Source organism: Schistocerca cancellata, chromosome 9, assembly GCF_023864275.1.
Source record: "Schistocerca cancellata isolate TAMUIC-IGC-003103 chromosome 9, iqSchCanc2.1, whole genome shotgun sequence".
Classification (NCBI taxonomy): domain Eukaryota; kingdom Metazoa; phylum Arthropoda; class Insecta; order Orthoptera; family Acrididae; genus Schistocerca; species Schistocerca cancellata.
This window is the reverse complement of record NC_064634.1, coordinates 84296749-84309901: the sequence shown is the minus strand read 5'-3', so window position 1 is coordinate 84309901 and position 13153 is coordinate 84296749. Positions and strand designations below refer to the sequence as shown.

Below are 13153 nucleotides of genomic sequence, written 5' to 3'. Positions count from 1 at the left end.
TTAATTACATCCGGAGATATTGTAACCTAAATTTGACGCTTGAGTACCACTCCTCCGCTGTTCGATCGTGTGTATCGGAGAGCACCGAATTACGTAGGGATCCAAAGGGAACGGTGATGGACCATAGGTACAGAAGAGACTGGAACAGCACATTACGTCCACATGCTAACACTTTTTTATTGGTCTTTTTCACTGACGCACATGTACATTACCATGAGGGGTGAGGTACACGTACACACGTGGTTTCCGTTTTCAATTACCAACCGATTCCTTCTTCTAGTCAAGTTGTGCCACAAACTCCTCTTCTCCCCAATTCTATTCAATACCTCCTCGTTAGTTATGTGATCTACCCATCTAATCTTCAGCATTCTTCTGTAGCACCACATTTCGAAAGCTTCTATTCTCGTCTTGTCCAAACTATTTATCGTCAATGTTTCACTTCCATACATGGCTACACTCCATACAAATACTTTCAGAAACGATCTCCTGAAACTTAAATCTATACTCGATGTTAACAAATTTCTCTTCTTCAGAAACGCCGGCCGGAGTGGCCAAGCGGTTAAAGGAGCTACAGTCTGGAGCCGCACGACCGCTACGGTCGCAGGTTCGAATCCTGCCTCGGGCATGGATGTGTGTGATGTCCTTAGGTTAGTTAGGTTTAAGTAGTTCTACGTTCTAGGGGACTTATGACCACAGCAGTTGAGTCCCATAGTGCTCAGAGCCATTTGAACCATTTTTTTTCTTCAGAAACGCTTTCCTTGCCATTGCCAGTCTACATTTTATATCGTCTCTACTTCGACCATCATCAGTTATTTTGCTCCCCAAATAGAAAAACTCGTTTACTCCTTTAAGTGTCTCATTTACTAATCTAATTCCCTCAGCATCACCCGAGTTAATTCGGCTACATTCCATAATCCTCGTTTTGCTTTTGTTGATGTTCATCTTATATGCTCCTTTCAAGACACTGTCCATTCCGTTGAGCTGCTCTTCCAAGTCCTTTGCTGTCTCTGACAGGATTACAATGTCATCGGCAAACCTCAAAGTTTTTATTTCTTCTCCATAGATTTTAAAACCTACTGCGAATTTTTCTTTTGTTTTCTTTGCTGCTTGCTCAATATACAGATTGAATAACATCGGGGAGAGGCTACAACCCTGCCTCACTCCTTTACCAACCACTGCTTCCCTTTCATGCCCCTCGACTCTTATAACTGCCATCTGGTTTCTGTACAAATTGTAAATAGCCTTTCGCTCCCTGTATTTTACCCCTGCCACCTTCAGAATTTGAAAAAGTGTATTCCAGTCAACATTGTCAAACGCTTTCTCTAAGTCTACAAATACTTAAAACGCATATATATAAAAATATATACAACAGGTTGTTGTTGTTGTGGTCTTCAGTCCTGAGAATGGTTTGATGCAGCTCTCCATGCTACTCTATCCTGTGCAAGCTTCTTCATCTCCCGGTACCTACTGCAACCTACATCCTTCTGAATCTGCTTAGTGTATTCATCTCTTCGTCTCCCTCTACGATTTTTACCCTCCACGCTGCCCTCCAATACTAAATTGGTGATCCCTTGATGCCTCAGAACGTGTCCTACCAACCGATTCCTTCTTCTAGTCAAGTTGTGCCACAAACTCCTCTTCTCCCCAATTCTATTCAATACCTCCTCGTTAGTTACGTGATCTACTCATCTAATCTTCAGCATTCTTCTGTAGCACCACATTTCGAAAGCTTCTATTCTCTTCTTGTCCAAACTATTTATCGTCAATGTTTCACTTCCATACATGGCTACACTCCATACAAATACTTTCAGAAACGACTTCCTGAAACTTAAATCTATACTCGATGTTAACAAATTTCTCTTCTTCAGAAACGCCGGCCGGAGTGGCCGAGCGGTTAAAGGCGCTACAGTCTGGAACCGCACGACCGCTACGGTCGCAGGTTCAAATCCTGCCTCGGGCATGGACGTGTGTGATGTCCTTAGGTTAGTTAGGTTTAAGTAGTTCTAAGTTCTAGGGGACTTATGACCACAGCAGTTGAGTCCCATAGTGCTCAGAGCCATTTGAACCATTTTTTTTCTTCAGAAACGCTTTCCTTGCCATTGCCAGTCTACATTTTATATCGTCTCTACTTCGACCATCATCAGTTATTTTGCTCCCCAAATAGCAAAACTCCTTTACTACTTTAAGTGTCTCATTTCCTAATCTAATACCCTCAACATCACCCGACTTAATTCCACTACATTCCATTATCCTCGTTTTGCTTTTGTTGATGTTCATCTTATATCCTCCCTTCAAGACACCATCTATTCCGTTCAACTGCTCTTCCAAGTCCTTTGCTGTCTCTGACAGAATTACAATGTCATCGGCGAACCTCAAAGTTTTTATTTCTTCTCCATGGATTTATTACCTACTCCGAATTTTTCTTTTGTTTTCTTTACTGCTTGCTCAATATACAACCACTGCTTCCCTTTCATCTCCCTCGACTCTTATAACTGCCATCTGGTTTCTGTACAAATTGTAAATAGCCTTTCGCTCCCTGTATTTTACCCCTGCCACCTTCAGAATTTGAAAGAGAGTATTCCAGTTAACATTGTCAAAAGCTTTCTCTAAGTCTACAAATGCTAGAAACGTAGGTTTGCCTTTTCTTAATCTTTCTTCTAAGATAAGTCGTAAGGTCAGTATTGCCTCACGTGTTCCAACATTTCTATGGAATCCAAACTGATCTTACCCGAGGTCGGCTTCTACTAGTTTTTCCATTCGTCTGTAAAGGATTCGTGTTAGTATTTTGCAGCTGTGGCTTATTAAACTGATTGTTCGGTAATTCTCACATCTGTCAACACTTGCTTTCTTTGGGATAGGAATTATTACATTCTTCTTGAAGTCTGAGGGTATTTCGCCTGTTTCATACATCTTGCTCACCAGATAGTAGAGTTTTGTCAGGACTGGCTCTCCCAAGGCCGTCAGTAGTTCCAATGGAATGTTATCTACTCCGGGGGCCTTGTTTCGACTCAGGTCTTTCAGTGCTCTGTCAAACTCTGCACGCAGTATCGTATCTCCCATTTCATCTTCATCTACATCCTCTTCCATTAACATAATATTGTCCTCAAGTGCATCGCCCTTGTATAGACCCTCTATATACTCCTTCCACCTTTCTGCTTTCCCTTCTTTGCTTAGAACTGGGTTTCCATCTGAGCTCTTGATGCTCATACAAGTGGTTCTCTTATCTCCAAAGGTATCTTTAATTTTCCTGTAGGCAGTATCTATCTTACCCCTAGTGAGATAAGCCTCTACATCCTTACATTTGTCCTCTAGCCATCCCTGCTTAGCCATTTTGCACTTCCTGTCGATCTCATTTTTGAGACGTTTGTATTCCTTTTTGCCTGCTTCATTTACTGCATTTTTATATTTTCTCCTTTCATCAATTAAGTTCAATATTTCTTTTGTTACCCAAGGATTTCTACTAGCCCTCGTCTTTTTACCTACTTGATCCTCTGCTGCCTTCACTACTTCATCCCTCAAAGCTACCCATTCTTCTTCTACTGTATTTCTCTCCCCCATTCCTGTCAATTGTTCCCTTATGCTCTCCCTGAAACTCTGTACAACCTCTGGTTCTTTCAGTTTATCCAGGTCCCATCTTTTTAATTCCCACCTTTTTGCAGTTTATTCAGTTTTAATCTACAGATCATAACCAATAGATTGTGATCAGAGTCCACATCTGCCCCTGGAAATGTCTTACAATTTAAAACCTGGTTCCTAAATCTCCGTCTTACCATTATATAATCTATCTGATACCTTTTCGTATCTCCAGGGTTCTTCGATGTATACAACCTTCTATCATGATTCTTAAACCAAGTGTTAGCTATGATTAAGTTGTGCTCTGTGGAAAATTCTACCACGTGGCTTCCTCTTTCATTTCTCAGCCCCAATCCATATTCACCTACTACGTTTCCTTCTCTCCCTTTTCATACACTCGAATTCCAGTCACCCATGACTATTAAATTTTCGTCTCCCTTTACTATCTGAATAATTTCTTTTATTTCATCATACATTTCTTCAATTTCTTCGTCATCTGCAGAGCTAGTTGGCATATAAACTTGTACTACTGTAGTAGGTGTGGGCTTCGTATCTATCTTGGCCACAATAATGCGTTCACTATGCTGTTTGTAGTAGCTTACCTGCATTCCTATTTTCCTATTCATTATTAAACCTACTCCTGCATTACTCATATTTGACTTTGTGTTTATAACCCTGTAGTCACCTGACCAGAAGTCTTGTTCCTCCTGCCATCGAACTTCACTAATTCCCGCTATATCTAACTTTAACCTATCCATTTCCCTTTTTAAATTTTCTAACCTACCTGCCCGATTAAGGGATCTGACATTCCACGCTCCGATCCGTAGAACGCCAGTTTTCTTTCTCCTGATAACGACATCCTCTTGAGTAGTCCCCGCCCGGAGATCCGAATGGGGGACTATTTTACCTCCGGAATATTTTACCCAAGAGGACGCCATCATCATTGAATCATACAGTAAAGCTGCATGCCCTCGGGAAAAATTACGGCCGTAGTTTCCCCTTGCTTTCAGCCGTTCGCAGTACCAGCACAGCAAGGCCGTTTTGGTTATTGTTACAAGGCCAGATCAGTCAATCATCCAGACTGTTGCCCTTGCAACTACTGAAAAGGCTGCTGCCCCTCTTCAGGAACCACACGTTTGTCTGGCCTCTCAACAGATACCCCTCCGTTGTGGTTGTACCTACGGTATGGCTATCTGTATCGCTGAGGCAAGCAAGCCTCTCCCTCCCCACCAACGGCAAGGTCCATGGTTCATACAACAGGTACCTACTGGAAAATGGCCTCTGACCGAAACAGTTATAAAAGTACATTGTACAGCAAATTCACGTGTTACAACAAGTAGAATTTCAACGATTTTTGTTAACAGCCTCGGTGGAACCACAGCCTCATTGAAACACTGGGGCTTTCGAAATCCACCTGAGCCATTTGTGTAGCATAAGCTGTACACAGTATTTTTTTAAACATCCGTGTCTTACTTCCTGTTAGTTACGCACTAACTTTAGGTGATGAGGCTTTGCTACAAAAATAATGTTCCCTGCCCTCGAGGAAACGAACACTGGAGACAGTACCGGTACCGCTGGTGTGGGTGGATGTGTACTTCTGGTGGCGACTCTATTCAGAGAAGGCCGCTCTCGCGTGACGCATCACCGTCACGCGTTGCAGAGTCACGGTAGGAGTGAGCCGGTGACGCACTGGCCGGCACCTTGCAACCTCGGCCACATCGCTCGTACTGCGCTGCTCCTTAGCCCTGCTAGAGGCCGGTATTACACTATCAAATTTCTTTATCAAATATCTTTGTCCAAAATCTTTGTCAAAGGTATCTGATGGTGTAATAGGAACTTTGTCAAATGTCGTCCTATATTTGATCAAATCTAGGGCCTCGCTGTAGATTTGATCAAAGAAATCGCTTGTCTTCTGTTCACTGCAATGTGACATGTTACCACATGGAACGCTAGCATCGCTGCAGCGTTCTGTCGTCTGTAGTGTTTTTATAAACATTGCCGGTAAATACAATTGGTGTGTGCCGACAACTACAAAATTAATAGAGATTTATGAAGCTGATGAGGCGCTTTACAACGTGAGGCACCCTGAATACAGAAATAAAATAAGAAGATTGGAGACGAGACCTGACCTGACCTGACCTAACCTAACCTAACCTATTTAACATAACATAACCCTCTCCTGTAGCAAAGACTCGGAGTGTTACAGTGAGCCTGTCTTCTGAAGATGTAGCAGTTCTTAAGTGAATATTGTGCTTTGTGATATGAGGATATACTTCACTGAGCACATACAGGAATGTATGCTCATCCATTCTTAAGTAATTGATGTACCACTTGACGTCTTCCACTGTAAGCTCACGTAAGAAGTTTTGTTGAATGCTTTTATCGTGTCGTCGTAAAACCCACGGCTTCACCCAGATTAGATTAGGTTTTCGTTCCATAGATCAGTGCTGAGGAGATCCTCGTGGATGTGGAATATGTCAAATTTTTAAGCTGAAATATCAATAATAATAGTATGAATAAATACAATACATCATTTGTTTCTATTAAAAATTTCGTCTATGGAGTAGGAGTTGGCCACTAGTAAGTCTTTCAGGCTCATTTTAAACTGATCTTTATTTGTAACTAAACTTTTTATGTTTGCTGGCAAATTATTGAAGATGAGTGTTCCTGAGTAGTGGACCTCTTTTTGAACTAAAGTAAGTGCTTTTAAGTCCTTGTGTAGATCATTTTTGTTCCTGGTATTGTATGTATGAACTGAGTTGTTTGTTGGAAAAAAGAGATATATTATTTACGACAAATTTCATTAAGGAGTAAATATACTGAGAGGCAGTAGTTAGTATACCCAGTTCTTTGAAGAGGTTTCTACAGGACGTCCGTGAATTTACTCCAAAAATAATACGTATTACACGCTTTTGGACTCTGAAAACTTTTGTTTGACTTGAAGATTTACCCAAAAATATTATACCATATGACATTATGGAATGAAAGTATGCAAGCTTTTTCATTTTTATGTTGCCTATGTCTGCTAACACTCGAATTGCAAACAGATTTGTTAAGGCGTTTCTGCAGTTCTGGGATGTGCTCCTCCCAACTGAATTTATTATCAAGTTGTAATCCCAGGACTTTTAAGACTGTCAACCTCGTATGTATGGTTCCATTTTTTCCCTCACTTCTTTTCCGCATGTGCACACAATGCAATTGGGGTACGTACAACTACTGCGGTTAATAACAACTTATTGTCAGCCATCTTGAACTTTGACGAAAAATTTGATGACAGTGTAATACCCCTTCTAGCGCTACGTCAAAGATCTTTGTCAAATATATTTGACGGAATATTTGATCACATCTTTGATCAAATCTTTGACAAAGAAATTTGATAGTGTAATACCGGCCTAGCTCAAACAAGCGTGCAGTGTATCCAGTCCACCTGCAGCGCGGGCGAGGTGACCGCTCGGCAACACGAAGGGTGGAGAACGACGGACAGAACCGTCCTCTGGACTACTGCAGCCGCTCAGGTCCACGTCAGGGGCACCCTTTCCTGTTGTCGTGGTCTTCAGCCCGAAGACTGGTTTGGTGCACCTCTCCACGCTAGTCTACTCTGTGCCGGTCTCTTCAACTCTGCTCAGCTATTGCAACCTACGTCAACTTCAATGAACTGGTAGATAACGTCGAAAGTTCCGTGAGGCTTTCCGCTGGTGATGCTGTTCTATACAGACAAGTCGCAATGCTGAGACTTGTAGCGAAATGCAAGAAGATATTCAGAGGGTCGACGATTAGTGCTGGAAGGGACAATTGGCCTTCAACATAAATAAATGTTTTTTTCTAAACACGGCACTGTAGAAATCATTTATTTCACATTGCATTTTTGGCCTTTGGGCCATTACTCAAGTGGTGCTGCAAAAGCTAAAAAGAGTACAAAAATAGGACACAGAGAGTATATACAAGATTGCACAAATATGTCCTGTAAGCAGTAGTACATTACAAAACTGGTGAAAATAATCCATCACTTATATTTTGCTTCAGCACACGTCAGACTTTAAAATCGTTCGATCTGTATACACGTCATCGACAAAACTGAGCCTTTTCACTGTAGAAATACAGTACCACCAAACGATTGCGAAGCTCTGCACACCGTGAAATGATGTAAATTACGTGAGGTTTTACTAATGTTAACATCTTTCACCCAATTATTAAAACTGTGTACCAGACTGATACTCGAACTCGGGACCTTTGCCTATAGCGAGCAAGTGTGGTGGAGTTATAGTCCGCAAGTTTCGCAAGACAACTTCTGTGAAGTTTGGGAGGTAGGAGATGTAGTGGCGGATGGAAAGCTGTTGAGGACGAGCCGTGAGAGGGCAATTGGTAGAGCACTTGCCCGCGAGAGGCAAAGGTCTCGTGTTCGAGTTTCGGTCCGGCACACAGTTTTAATCTATCAGGAAGTTTCATGTCAGCGCACACTCCACTGCAGAGCGAAAATTTCATTCTGGCATTCTTTACATAAATCGCTACAGATCAATGTTCTAACACACTTTTTATATGTTAACTGAGGTCGTTGACGCCAAAGTACATACACAAGTTAGACTGTCTGTACACTTACCAGAGGCAATATATTCCAGCGATAACAATTGTAAGCTTTACGTCATAACATGTTTGTTACATCTGTTGACAACAAACAGCTTTCTATGTTATGATATAGTCGTAGGGTCCAAGGGGACAGGAAAGGAAAATTTATTTATAACAGAGCAGCGTAAAGATTCAAATGTTATCTCTTCAAAAGTTCTTACATTCGCTTAGATGTTCATACACAACACGACAACAATTATCTTAGATAGTACTTTGTTTGTGTATACATTACAGCTGATGAGAAAGACACAAAAGGCAGAAAGCGCTCGTCGGTGACCAAACCAGCAGTGGAGCACAACAAATTGAGAAAATACATCACAAGACGCTCCCTCGTAACTCGTTATTCCCAGCCCTAACATGGGGAATGTAATTATGCAAGAAACTATATACATAAAATTTCTACAGTCAACGGCGAATATGATGTGATTCAAAAAATCCTACTTGACTGTGAATCCCGACCATGGAAAGTTAATAAACGAATGTGACGTATTGAGTATACACAGACAGAAATACCCTTTCTTGTATGATTACACGATTTCAAAACAATCACTGGAAACAGTTACTTCCATAAAATATCTAAGAGTATACGTACAGGGCGATTTGAAGAAATTAATCGCAGGTAAGGCAGATGCCAGCGTGAGATGCCGGACTGAGATTCATTGGAAGAAGCCTCAGGAAACGCCGTCCATCAACAAAGGGAGTACCTTACATAACACTCGTTTGACTAATGCCTGAAAATTGCTCGTCAGCCTAGAATCCGTACCAGATAGGACTGATAAAGAAAGTAGAGACGATGCAAAGAAGAGCAGCACCTTTAGTAACAGGTTCATTTAGTACGTACTAAAACGTCACAGAGATGATCACCCAACTCCAGTGGCAAAAGCCTCAAGACAGGCGCTCTGCACCACGGTGAGGCTTATTGTTTACATTCCGAAAGCGTACATGTCTAGACGAGTCAACAAATATGTTGCTTCCTCTTACGTATGTCTCGCTAAAAGACCAAGAAGATAAAATTACAGAGGTTCAGGCCCACACAGAGGCTTAACAGCAATCGTTCTTCCCTCGAACCACTGGCGACTGAAACAGTAAAAGGGGCATGGGAGACTGGTGCACCAAGTTCTCTCCGGCGCACACCGTGGGGTGGCAGATGTAAGTGTAGAGGTATAATCTGCTTATTGGTCTCCCTCTACAGTTTTTACCTCACACACTGTCCTAACTCTCGAGTTAATGACTCCTCGATATCTTACTATCTCTCCAATCAAGCGATCTCTTCCTTTAGTTAAGTTGTGCCGTAAACGTCTTTTCTCAACAACAAGATGATAATAACGAAAAAAACTGGGAAAGGTTAGAGAAGAAATCGGTCGTGTCATTCACTCATAGTGATGTACGGAAATCTTATGCTGTATGTCCGAACGCGGATTCGAACAGCCGTCTCCCAATTACAAGTCCAGTACGTTACCACTGCTTCACCAAGCTTGCTGTCGAGGCCCACGAGAAAGACAGGTCGCGACGCGTACGTCACGAACGTAGGCCTGACTCGCTCGCTCGCTCAGCTCAGCAGACAAACTGCGCCTGTTAACTCGTAATTGCGTGTTTACGTACAAATGAGAATTGCTTCTTCTACTGAAATCTGATCTGCTATTATGGATGTCGGCTCTCAAGAAGGGGCTTAAAATGACTCTGACAAGGGAACATCCCCATCGCACCCCCCTCAGATTTAGTTATAAGTTGGCACAGTGGATAGGTCTTGAACAACTGAACACAGATCGATCGAGAAAACAGGAAGAAGTTGTGTGGAACTATGAAAAAATAAGCAAAATATACAAACTGGGTCGTCCATGCGAAAGATAGGCAATATTAAGGACAATGTGAGGTGAGGAGCTCCATGGTCCTGTGGTTAGCGTGAACAGCTGCAGAACGAGAGGTGCATGGTTCAAATCTCTCTCGACCAAATATTTTAACTTTTTATTTTCAGTTTATGTGAAAAACTCATATGTTTTCATCACTTTTTTTGGAGTGATTATTACATCCACAAGAAAGCCTAAATCGGGCAAGGTAGAAGAAACTTTTCACCCATTCGCCAAGTGTACTAGTTAGGTGGGTCGACAACATATTCCTGTGACGCACATGCTGTCACCAGTGTCGTATACAAAATATCAGACGTGTTTTCCTGTGGAGGAATCGGTTGACCTATGACCTTGTGATCAAATGTTTTCGGTTCCCATTGGAGAGGCACGTCCTTTCGTCAACTAATCACACGGTTTTGCGGTGCGGTCGCAAAACACAGACACTAAACTTATTACAGTGAACAGAGACGTCAATGAACGAACGGACAGATCATAACTTTGCGAAAATAAAGAAAGCAAAATTTTCAGTGGAGGGCAGATTTGAACCAAGGACCTCTCATTCCGCAGCTGTTCACGCTAACCACAGGACCACGGCGCTCCTCGCCGCACATTGCCCTTAATATTGCCTATCTTACGCATGGATGACCCAGTTTGTATATTTTGCTTATTTTTTCATAGTTCCACACAACTTCTTCCTGTTTTCTCGATTGATCTGTGTTCAGTTTTTCAAGGCCTATCCATTGTGCCAACTTATAACTAAATCTGAGGGGGGTGCGATGGGGATGTTCCCTTGTGAGCACTATGGAACTTAACATCTGAGGTCATCAGTCCCCTACAACTTAGAACTACTTAAACCCAACTAACCTAAGGACATCACACACATCCGTGCCCGAGGCAGGACTCGAACCTGCGACCGTAGCGGTTGCGCCGTTCCAGACTGAAGCGCCTAGAACCGCTGGGCCACAACGGCCGGCTCAAGAAGGGACTTAATTTTGCACCATCGCCGCAGAGTATCCCTTTTGCTGACGTAGTAAGTGACTTGAAACAAGCGGTTCACAAGATAACTAGGGAAACTGCAGAAGAAATTCGCCAAGAAACGAGCCGCATTCTTTCTAAATCCAAGCCGCCGATTTCAGACATGACAAGAGCTGAGCATAATGGTCTTCGTGACCTCCGCAACGATCCACACCTCGTAGTCTTGCCAGCTGACAAGGGCAATGCGGCCGTCATTATGGAACGAGCAGACTACAAGGCGAAGATTTGGTTGATGCTGGAGGAGGAGACATATCAAAAACTGTCAAAGGAACGAACTTCAAGAATAATGAGGAAGAGGTCGGAGCTTCTCAAGAGGTCTTCGCTGGAAGATTCAAATGGTTCAAATGGCTCTGAGCACTATGGGACTCAACTGCTGTGGTCATAAGTCCCCTAGAACTTAGAACTACTTAAACCTAACTAACCTAAGGACATCACACACATCCATGCCCAAGGCAGGATTCGAACCTGCGACCGTAGCGGTCGTGCGGTTCCAGACTGTAGCGCCTTTAACCGCTCGGCTACTCCGGCCGGCAATAATTTGTTACTGTTGCACTGGGTACAATAAAATTTTATCGGTTGGATGAGCCACTACATTTCGTATGAAATGAGGAATGTTAAGAAGTAGAGACTAAATGCTATAAACAAGCTGTTATACCATTTATGCAGAGCATAGAACTTAAATTACAACTACTGCACAGTTACGTATTTTATTGTAGTACTAGTAATCAGTAAGACTCTATAAAAGCAGATTTCAGTAGAATATGCAATGCTCGTTAGTACGTAAACGTCCCGTTACGACATAACACGGTTAGAAACGCATTTCGTTTGCTGAGCTGTGCGAGCGAGACGAGCGAGTTTGCTCAGGCTTACCCTCGTCACATACGCGCCGCGGCCTGTCTTTCTCGTAGGCCTCGGCTTGCTGTCTTTTCTCCCTGCTCCGACTCAGTACATCGTCGTTACTTACAGTTCCACCCATCTGATCTTCAGTAGCCTTCGGAAAGCTCTGTTTTCTTGTCTATTAGGTTGGTGCGTAAGTTCGTAGCGTTCCTTCTTTTTTTTTTTTTTTTTTTTGCATGTTGGTATTCCGGTTGCTATGGGTTTATTTATCGACTGTCATTTTTTATCTGTAGTTCATAATTGCTATTTCAGTTCACATATTGCCATTTTTCTATTTGGAGATAATGAGTGAAGCTATGGGCGCTAGAAAATGAAGTGCCAAGAGGAAAAAAGTCGGAGTATTTCTGCCGTAATCTTGTGTTTGAGTTCAATAGAGGGGTGACAGCAGCGGAGGCAGCCAGAATCGTTTGCGCCGTGCGTGGGGGTAATGCCACTGGACAGAGCATGGCAAGAAAATGGTTTTCCCGTTTAAGGAGGATCGTTTTGACATTAGCGACTCTCCACGTTCAGAAAGACCTCTGGTTTTCGTTTAAAGCACTCCGTCTTCAGGCCACGAGTGGCCTAGCGGGGGACCATCCAACCGCCGTGTCATCCTCAGAGGAGGATGCGGATAGGAGGGGCGTGGGGTCAGCACACCGCTCTCCCGGTCGTTATGATGGTTTTCTTTGACCGGAGCCGCTACTATTCGGTCGAGTAGCTCCTCAATTGGCATCACGAGGCTGAGTGCACCCCGAAAAATGGCAACAGCGCGTGGCGGCCTGGATGGTCACCCATCCAAGTGCCGACCACGCCCGACATCGCTTAACTTCGGTGATCTCGCGGGAACCGGTGCATCCACTGCGGCAAGACCGTTGCCCAATGATGATCGTTTAAACGCATTAATCCACAATGTTCCACGACAGTGTACTCGAGAACTGGCAAATGCGATGAACTGTCGTCATTTCATCATCGTCCGACATTTGCATGCGATGGAGAATGATGAGAAATCGGGTATATGGGTACAGCATGTTCTAAGCCAAAATCAGAAAAATCACCGGGTGGCCTTAGGTGGATGTCTGCTTGCTTGTCATCTATTTGCTCGTGAGCAACACCGACCATTCCTATCCTGTATCGTTACTGGTGACGAGAAATAGTGTCTTTGCGCTAACGTAAGGAAAAGAAAGGAATGGTTGATCCCA

The 13153-nt window shown here is 43.0% G+C and overlaps 1 pseudogene; it reads right to left on the bottom strand.

Moving 5' to 3' along the window:
* Nucleotides 1-12713: 12713 nt before the first annotated feature.
* LOC126102522 (5S ribosomal RNA) lies at nt 12714-12831 on the bottom strand (annotated as a pseudogene).
* Nucleotides 12832-13153: the final 322 nt, after the last annotated feature.